The 10,134-nt window shown below is 43.0% G+C and overlaps 1 pseudogene; it reads left to right on the forward strand.

Moving 5' to 3' along the window:
* The first annotated feature begins 791 nt into the window (after nucleotides 1-791).
* LOC104655322 lies at nucleotides 792-1,159 on the forward strand (annotated as a pseudogene).
* The last annotated feature ends 8,975 nt before the right edge of the window (nucleotides 1,160-10,134 follow it).

The following is a 10,134-nucleotide window of genomic DNA, read 5'->3' on the forward strand; positions in this document are numbered from 1 at the left end:
TAGCTGTTTGATGATATTAAGGAATTATTATTAATCTTACGACAATGGTAACATGATTACATTGTCTTAAGAGAGTCCTTACCTTTTAGATACATACTAAAATTATGAATAAAATGATTCAGTGTCCTGGGTTTGCTTCAAAATGATCCATCTACAAGTAGTAGCAGGGAGTTAAATAAAACAGGATTTGCCATGAGATGAAAGTTGTTCAACAGGTGATGAGAATATGGGTGTTCTTTACTGTTCTTTTTTCTCCTTTTTGTGTAAAGATAATAAAAGTTTAAAATTCCAGAATAATCACAAATATCCAAATTATCCATCTTCGATTTAAAGGTATCTTATTTCTCTGAATTAAGGCTTGGAAGAAAACACCTGCTTTATAGCTAAATCAAGAAACACCTCATGTATTAATAGTTCCATGACCAACCATTAGAAAGGAGGGACAATATTATTTTAAAGGATCTTGGCAGAATTTCTTGTAAGAACAGAACTGTCTTTTGTCGAGCAAAAAACCTTGATGAGCCATTTAGGTAGAACAATGGTGGTAGTCTAGAAGAAAACAGTAGAAGAATGAGAAGAATAAATGCCTTTTTATTACTTTAAAAAATGAGAATTGGGACATGCCCAGAAAGCTGAGAAGTGAATGGCCTCAGAAGGAAGGAGAGATCTAAGAAAGTACAGACAGTGAGGGAACCCAGCACCCGGGAAGGAAGTCTTTTCCATAAAGAAATTTTCCCCTTGGCACGTGACTAACAGCAACCCAGATGGAGGGGGCAGAGAAGGAGCAAGTGATGCTGCCCAAACCCCGGACCTATTCCCTCCACTGGGAGGTCAGTGCAAGCCAAGTTCCTGGTGGGGTCACATTGAGAACATTTGACAGGTTGTACCTCTACGACATGATCAGTCCGGAGTGATGCTGATGGCTCAGCATGGATCTGATCGGCACTAGGTTCTCGTCTGTACCAAGTTGGTGAAGCCCTTCCAAGCCCAGATGGGCTCCCTGTACATCGTCCTCAGGGGGCTGCAGGACCAGCAGCACGGAGGCTCCGTGGTAAAGGCACTGGTGCTGAACTGTGTGGAGGGAATGGACCTGCCCTTGTGAGAACAAGCCAAGCGGGAGCAGAGGCAAGACCAGCGGAAGAGGGACAGCGGCCAGTAGGAAATGCAGCCCAGTAACACCCCCTACCTGCTTTTGAGGCCAAACCCTCCGATGCCACGGGAGCGCCCCAGAGCAAAAGCGCTTCCTCAGCGACTGCCTTGTCTGGACCCTGAAAGCAGAGGGCCGGCTGGTTAATCCAGCCCCTTCCCCTAATATGGGTTTGCTCAGAAATGAAAACCCAGAAAACAGGCCCCAAATCCGACACTCCCTGCCCCCCCCCCCCCCCCCCCCGCCCCGCCCTCCACCCACCAGAGACTGCAGGTGGCCCAGCTCCAGGCTGCTGGGGCTGTGCCTTGTGTGGGGTCATGGAGGGTTTCAGAAGGCCCTGGTGAATAAAGACCCAGAGGGCATGACCTTGAAAGAAATTTTCAGGACTAGCTATGGCTGTGAGACTATGTAAAACAGGGATGGCTAAAATCCAATTTTGAATTATTTGCTATGCATAAGGCGCCATGATCCCCCCAACCCTCCATTATTGCCAACCTTCAGCAAAAGCAAGGCTCATGCAGCCATATGTGAGTGGTTCTTGGAAAAGAACCAAAGGCAGCTGCTGTTTATGTTGAGCTGATATGGGCAGAAGAAAGAGACAACTGCAAAAGAGGAAATGTGTGGTTAGCAGAAGCAGAAAACTGGAGCAACATATGACTGAGAGAAATGGACACCCCTTAAGAATCCTCAGATATGGATGGAAAGCGTGGTGAGAAGCTTCTAGGTAGACGCTCCAGCCAGTTCATTTGACAGTTAAAAAAATATATCAACACATAATGAAGGATGCTTCCCCAAGGCTGGAAGATTTGGAAATAACCAAGAAACGAACACCTGGAGAACAGTTAGAGGACAATGTAGACCACCATGTTCTATAATCCCATGCTATTAATTTTGAAAAAGACCCAAGAGATCACCCAGAATAGCAGTTTTAAATCTCATCCACAAAGCCCTGCATTTCTCATACATGACTCAAGGGCTTCCAAACAGCCCCTCGGTTTGGGTCGGTCTTATTCCCTTCACACTGTCGTAACAAAACCCCATAGATTGGGTGACTTAGAAACAACAGACACTTATTTCTCATGCTTCTGGAGGTTGGGAAGTCAAAGATCAAGGCACCAATAGATTTGCTGTTGGGTGAGGGCCCACTTTCTGGTTCATAGATGGCACCTTCTTGCTGTGTCTTGACATGGTAGAAGGGGATCTTCTCCGAGGCCTCTTTTATAATAAGGCTCCAATCCCTTGCATAAGATGCTCTCACGACCTAATCACCTCCCAAAGGCCCCACCTCGTGCTACCACACTGGTAATTAGATTTTAACACAGGAATTTTGGGCGGACACAAACATTCAGACCACATCAGGCACCTAATCCAATCCTTGCTTCATCCAGAAGAGTTGAATCTATATTACATCTTAAGATTCCACGTCAGATGTTATCTTAAAAAATATTTTTGCTGCTACAAAGAAGAAAGAAGCAATGATATCATCTAATCTCCTCGCAATGCAGAAAGGCAAAGTTGAAGAATGCTAAGTAAGCTGCAACAATCACAGCGGAGTTGATAATAAAAGCCTGTTCTGATTTTTCAGTCTGCTCATTCCTCCTTCTCAGCTTTGAGACTGCCAAAGGTACCAACAGAAAACAGATGTACACTAACAGTTAGAATGGCTTCTGCAGTATTATGGGTTCTCATCAAACAGAAGTCACTATTGTCCAGATATCAGGAGTCTTCTCACTGCCATAACCAGGTAGTAGAAAAAGGCTTGTAGGCCAGAGGAAACTCCTGCCCTCTTTCTGCCTGCTGCAAATATCTATTCTAATACAGGTTCAAGGCTCTGAAGAAAGCTCGAGGTTGACAGAAAAGTCCCCAACATTTTCTTAATCTATCCCCCTGACAAGGGCTCCAAGGATGTCTTGTTTCCACTCCATGAGACAGTCTGAACTGCCTTCCCTTACATTCCCACAATTTGTATCTAACAGAGTCAACCACCATCTCTATACCAAATTGTATCTTCTAAGCCAAAAATTAAATTTTAGGAAAGTTCCAGGCATTATGGAAAGAAAACTGGATTGAGAACCAAAAGACCTGGGTCAACAAGACAGTTCTGCCAAATCGCTGTGTGACCGGAAGTAAGTTGATTGACTGTGGGTTTCAGTTTCTTCATCTGTAAAATGGTTACAATAATACTTACCTCATAGTGTTATTGTATGAGGAGCAAATGAAGTAAATCACTGAAAACAACTACCCCAGGACATGGGAGTCATTCTGTAAACATTGGTTGATTTTTTTCACATTTTAGTTCAACTTCACAAAGAAGTACTACAGTACTTGCTTGGCAGTCTATCTTTGGTACTCAGCTAAAGCGAGGAGACTGGCAGCAGCCAAAAGGGCTGTGAAGAGGGCTTTCTCGTCTGTGACTGAATTCTGGATGTGTTTCCTAAGATGCTGATGTGTCCACACTAAAAGGCAAACATGTTTGCCAGTTTCCCTCCAGAACATACAATCTGAAGAGAAAAGCAGAGTTGTTATGTGGTCAGAGTTGACTGTCCGCCCAGACCACTCTTCCTCTGCTGGTCTCCTGTGGTCCAGGGAAAATGTTGGCATCACAGAAATATGTCATTCTGTTAGTTTAAGCCTGGAGAGTGAGTCAGCCATATAGTGCCTCATGAAGCAGGTGAATCCAACTACCTCTAAAGGAAATTAAGCTCTCGTCCTTCCCACAAGATATTTTAGAACAGTAGACCATCAATTTCACATGGCAGCAGCAAATGCATACTCTTATCTTCCCCTTTCACCAGGAACCATTATAGGGCTCTTCCTCCATTGCATATTCCCAATCAGGCCACTTACCTAATTCAAATAACAGATGCAATCCCTAGCAATGAAAAAACTGCCCCATCTTCCTTGTGATCCATGCCCAGTTGTCCAGTTGCCTAGTTTGTAGCTATTCTGTAAACTTACACACAGTCCTCTATCCTGTCGTCAGATGACAGCCACCCTTTCTCATCACAAGCTCTACTCTGAATAAACCAAAGGTTTGATTTTCATATATTGGGTTTTTTTTTTTAACTGTTTCATCCAATTTGCAACCATAAAAGCAAACTTAATGTACAAGCACAAGCTCAGGGAAAAAGAAATTTGCACGTAAGTTGAAATACACTTATTATATCAATCAGCAACTGTCACAATAATGCTGAGTAACAAGCCAACCTAGAACTCAGTGACTACAGCATAAGGCTCTGTGATATGCTTTGGATCTGTGTCCCCATCCAGATCTCATGTTCAATTGTAATCCCCAATGTTAGAGATGGGGCCTGGTGTTAGGCAATTAGATTAGTTTCTAATAGTTTAGCATCATCCCCCTAGTGCTGTTCTCACGACAGAGTTGTCATAAAATCTGGTTGTTTAAAAGTATATAGGCTGGGCGCAGTGGCTCACGCCTGTAATCCCAGCACTTTGAGAGGCCGAGGCAGGTGAATCACAAGGTCAGGTGATCGAGACCATCCTGGTGAACACGGTGAAACCCTGTCTCTACTAAAAATACAAAAATTAGCTGGGTATAGTGGCACACGCCTGTAGTCCCAGCTACTTGGGAGGCTGAGGCAGGAGAATCACTTGAACCTGGGAGACAGAGGTTGCAGTGAGCTGAGATTGCACCACTGCACTCCAGTCTGGACAACAGAGCAACACTGAGTCTCAAAATAATTAATAAATAAATAAATAAAAATAAAATAAAATAAAATAATTTTTAAAGTGTATAGCATCTCCTCCCTCTCTTTCTCCTGCCCTGGCCATGTGAAGATGTGCCTGCTTCCCTTTCACCTTCTGCCATGATTGCAAGTTTCCTGAGGACTCCCCAGCCATGCCTCCTGTATAGCCTATGGAACCATGACCCAGTAAAATCTCTTTTCTTTATAAGTTACCCAGTCTCGGGTATTTCTTTATAGTAGTATGAGAAAAGACTAATACGCTTTTCCTTAGGCTGCAAGTCAGCTGGAATAACTCTATTCCACAAGTGGTCATTCTGGATCCTTTACTAGAGAGACGGTTGCTCGTATCAAGGGAAGAAGTTGAAGGCTTCCAGAGGTTCCTGTGGAGACATGCGAAGCATCTTAAGGCCTGGAACCAGAACTCACACACTGTCACTTCCTATATATTCCATTAGCCATAGCAAATCACAATGCCAACTCCACATTAGTAGAGTGGGGAAATATAATCCTCCCATAGAGGTAGTGGGGATAAAGTAAATATTTGCCAAACAATGATCTAACCTACAACACCTATGTACACATCTAGTTACTCCTTACACAGTAAACATTTCCCTGCAACTCAATATTTATGTCTTTCTTGCCAGATATTGCCAGAGTTAGACGTTACATAACACAATACATCTATGGATAGGGAAGCTGGATCTACAACAAAACCTTCATGAGGTCTACCCATCATTGCCTACTCAGCATCAGGTAAGAGAAATGAGATAATAAACAGATATTAGAGCATTAGGTAAGAGATAAGCCTTTCTTCTGGTTCTATGTAGCAGTCACTAGAAATAGATGCATTTATAATAGATGTGTAATTCAAACACACACACATACACAAACCACAGACATTTTTGCAAATTTGGCAGTGCCATGGGGAACCTCCAGCTTGTGGTTTGGCCTTTCATGTGGAGTTTCACTTGAGTATTTGCTTTGGAATTTGATAAACACAGCTATTCACAGGGCTATCATCACATGGTATATTTGCTACCACAGAAACACAGAACATCTTCTAAAGGAACAGCCCCTATTCATCCTATAAGCTGAATCCCTGCCATTTCCCAAAGATCCCACAAAATGACTCCACAGGTTCCTACTTCATGGTAATTTAGAATAGGCGGTAATGCATTTGTTTTCCACAAATCCTCTTTTGCCTCTTTCCTCTGGCAGAATTACCTTCATCATGCTTTATTTTAAAACATTAAAAAAAAAAATCAAGAAGTAGGGAAAATAGTCTCATTTTAACAATTGAAAAGTAGGAGTGGGCCGGGATGAAGTTCTGGCTAGGGTGGTTTTCTGGACCCTCCTATTTTCCTAACAAGGTCTAGGAAAAAGAATTAACAAGCTGACACAACACTATCTTCAGAACTTCTTCACCTATAATTTAACTTTTTATTGTTATGATGAAAGACAAATCTTTTTATCCCTTCTATGTGTCCAGGATTTAAACTAAGAGAAATTTAGTGGGAGACATAGTAGAAAATTAAACACCAATCTAAAAGTCCCAGAAGAAGGGACCACACAAAGTAGCAGAGAGTGGCCACCTCTGTAATCAGGCAAATGTGGGTTTGAATCCAGACTCGGCTCCTTCCTCTGTCATCAGGCAAAATTGCTTAATGAAACACTGCTTAAGTTACTTATTGCTGCATAACAAACCACCTCAAAACTCAGTAATTTAAAACAACCATCTTACCGTAGTCATGGTTTTGCAGAGTCTAGAATTAGGGCAGTGCACAGCAGGGACAGATTATCTCTGCTCTACAATGTCTGTGGCCTCAAATAGAGTAGTACTGAGAACTGAAAATGACTAGGATGGCTCAACTCTGTTTATACGCTTGGGACCCACATTTTAACTGACCCTCACAGTTTTTTGAGGGGATTGGGGGCAGGTTTTTTCTCCAGTTTCTAATGAAGCTAGAATGTGTCCAGGATGACTTCTAGGCTAAGATGACTGATGAGCTAGTGCTGGCTGGATATAGATCTCTGTCTGTCTCTCTGTCTTCCTCTGCCCCCTCCCCAGGTAGCCTCTCCACATGGCTAGCCTGGGCTTCCTCAAAGCATAACAGTCTCAGGGTACTTGAAATTCTCACATGGCAGCTAGAACTAAAGCAAAAGCTTCCAGGCCTCTTAAAAACTAGATCTAGAACATGCGATGTCCTTTCCGCCACATGCTGTTGGTCAAGTCAGCCACAAGGGCCAACTCAGAGTCAAAGGAGAGGAGAAAACACCCACTTCTTAATGGAAAAGTGGCAAAGAATTTGCAGCCATTTTAATGCACCCCAGACTCAGTTTCCTCATTTGTGAAAAAAAGACCACAAGAAAACCTATTTTATATGACCGTTTTGAGGATTAAAGTATGTAACATATCTGACATTTAGTTAGCATTGTAAGCAGTAGCCTTTATTAATGACAGAGTTTGTTTGAACATGAGAACATCTACAACTCCAAGATCAGACCTTCACCTTACCACTATGAAAGGAATGAGAGAACAAAAATTTCCAAGGATGTCAAGATATATCTAAGATAAAATATGATTTATAATAAATGTCCGTATTCTATTATTTCCTATTGATTTGCTCCATGTTATTAGTCTTATATTGCTTTCATGGCTCAGGTGAATCTAATATCCATTCCTAAAGGTGGAACAGGCCACCATTATGGTGAACTGTTCAGTAATATGAGGGTAGATGAGGAATGTCCTGATTGTGAGAGCAGATGCATAGACAGAAGTTCTATTGTTGAAAATGGCCCATGTATGTCAAGCCCTCTTCAACAGGCAATCAAAGCAACCTTCTGCACAGCCACACCCCTACATGATGGGTGGACAAAGAACCATTCAGATGCTTCTGGACTTTTGACCAGCAACCAAAAGTCTTAGAGAATAGGACTCCAGTTGGAATCCCAGCTCTGGCCCTTGCCACATGAGCCAAATTCCTTACCTCTCTGCACCTCTATTTCTTTCACACAGGAGTGTACAGTGTGTGGTAAGGCACATGGAAAATGCCCAAAGTCCCTTCTGTCAGGAGCTAGCACTGTTAGTGGATACAATACTCAGTGTCCCTGATTTTTGCATCTATTACTTTAAACTTCCCACCTGCACAACTGCACTCATATTGGTAGAACACGTGACTTATGCTTGGGTTGGAGAATTAACTTAGTTGGTGGTAACCAAAGAAACTGAGACTCCACAGGGAAGGGAGCAGCCCAGAGCCCCATTACCCATTCAGAAAGCTGGGAGCTCTTCCGTTGCTACAAAAGCCTTTTCTGAACAGTACATTTGGTTTCTGGCCTCTCACCAAGGGGGCAGGATGCTTTCTCAGGGAGTTGATGTCTATCACTCCCTTTCTAGGGCCTCAAAGTGCTGCAGTCTGGCTTCTACCCCCATGAATCCATCAGAACAGCTCTGTGGAGGGCCACCACGGACATTCATATTCACAAAGACAGCGGACTCTTTATTCTCCCGCTTGACCCTGTGTGGCAGCATTTGGTACTGTTGGCTTCTTTTTTGAAGCACTCTCTCCTCAGCTTCAAGTCGTCTGTTTTTTCCTACCAGCCCATTCTTCTCATCCTCTTCACAGGTTCATCCTCCTCCACCACCTGCCAGTTAAATTTTGGAGTTTCTCAAACTCTGGTGCTGGGTCTTCTCTTCTCACTCATACTCTGTCTCCTGACAGCCTCTCTTAGGACTGTCCCTCAATCACCTCATGAAAGCACAAAAATGTATATCTCCAGTCCAGGCGTCTCCCACAGACAACTCCTGAGAGGTATCTCCATGGTACCCTAAACCCAAAATGTCCAAAGCTGAACCCATGATTTACCCCCACCAAGGATGGTCTTCCTCTAAGGTATCATTTCTCCATTTATGAAACCATCTATACAGTTTCTCAAGCCAGAAAACTAAGTCATCCTTCATAGATTTCCTTTCCTCTTCCCTATCCTGTTATCTATCAGTTTATCTCATTCTCTATTATCGGCTCATTGAGACCATGGTAATAGACTAGTAGCTATGACACCTCACACAGTTTTTTGTGTTTTTTTGTTTGTTTCTCTCTCTCACCCAGACTGGAGTGCAGGGGCACAGTCATAGCTCACTGCAGCCTCAAATTCCTGGGATCAAGCCATCTTCCCACCTCAGCCTCTCGAATAGCTGAAGGCTACTGGTGTACACCACCATACCCAACTACTTTATTCAATTTGTTTTTGTAGAGACAGGGTATCACATTGTTGCCCAGGCTGGTTTCAAACTCCTGACTTCAAGCAATCCTCCTGCTTTGGCTTCCTGAAGTGCTGGGATTACAGGCGTGAGCCACCATGCCCAGCTTCAATCAGTATTCAGTATTTTTTTTTTTTTTTTTTTTTTTTGAGACAATGTCTCACTCTGTCACCAGGCTGGCGTGCAGTGGTACAATCTCGGCTCACTGCAACCTCTGCCTCCCGGGTTCAAGCAATTCTCTTGCCTCAGCCTCCAGAGTAGCTGGGATTACAGGTACCCGCCACCATGCCTGGCTAATTTTTATGTTTTTAGTAGAGATGGGGTTTCACCATGTTGGCTCGGCTGGTATTGAACTCCTGACCTCAGGTGATCGGCCCACCTCGGCCTCCCAAAGTGCTGGGATTACAGGCATGAGCCACTACACCAGGCCTCAATCACTATTCTTAAAAACTGCATACCATTTATAGACTGTGAAATAAATAAAGTGGATGGCAACCAGCCCTTTTTTAAAAAAATAAAATAGACTAGATAAAACATAAAAGAAATATTCATTCATAAAAAGACTTAGGTCTTGACGCTTTAACTTCTGATGTGTGTCTGTACGTGAGCATACTGAGTCACAATACAAAATGTATTTCTTATAAGAAATCAGCTACAAAAAATGTTTGACAGCCACTGACATAATCCAGTCTGGCCTCCTGCAAAACGTTCTCTGCAAGACAACCAGAGTGACTCTTTCAGTACATGAGTCTGATGTCACTTCCCAGAGCTTCTCCCACCATCCACAGCTAACACGGGCCACCTCTCCAGCTCCAACCTCATCTTGATTTACCCTCTTTTCCGGTGATCCCCCTTCATGGGGCTTCTTTCATCTCCTCCTGATTTCCATGTTTCCTTTTAACATAGAAAAATGTCATGAGCTGTTCCCTTAGTCTGTTTCCTTCCCTTTAATTGCCTAATTAACACCTACTATGCTTCTTGCCTTATATACTAGAACACATTTACATTTTTATGTGTTT

The sequence above is a fragment of the Rhinopithecus roxellana genome, chromosome 16 (genome assembly GCF_007565055.1).
Source record: "Rhinopithecus roxellana isolate Shanxi Qingling chromosome 16, ASM756505v1, whole genome shotgun sequence".
Classification (NCBI taxonomy): domain Eukaryota; kingdom Metazoa; phylum Chordata; class Mammalia; order Primates; family Cercopithecidae; genus Rhinopithecus; species Rhinopithecus roxellana.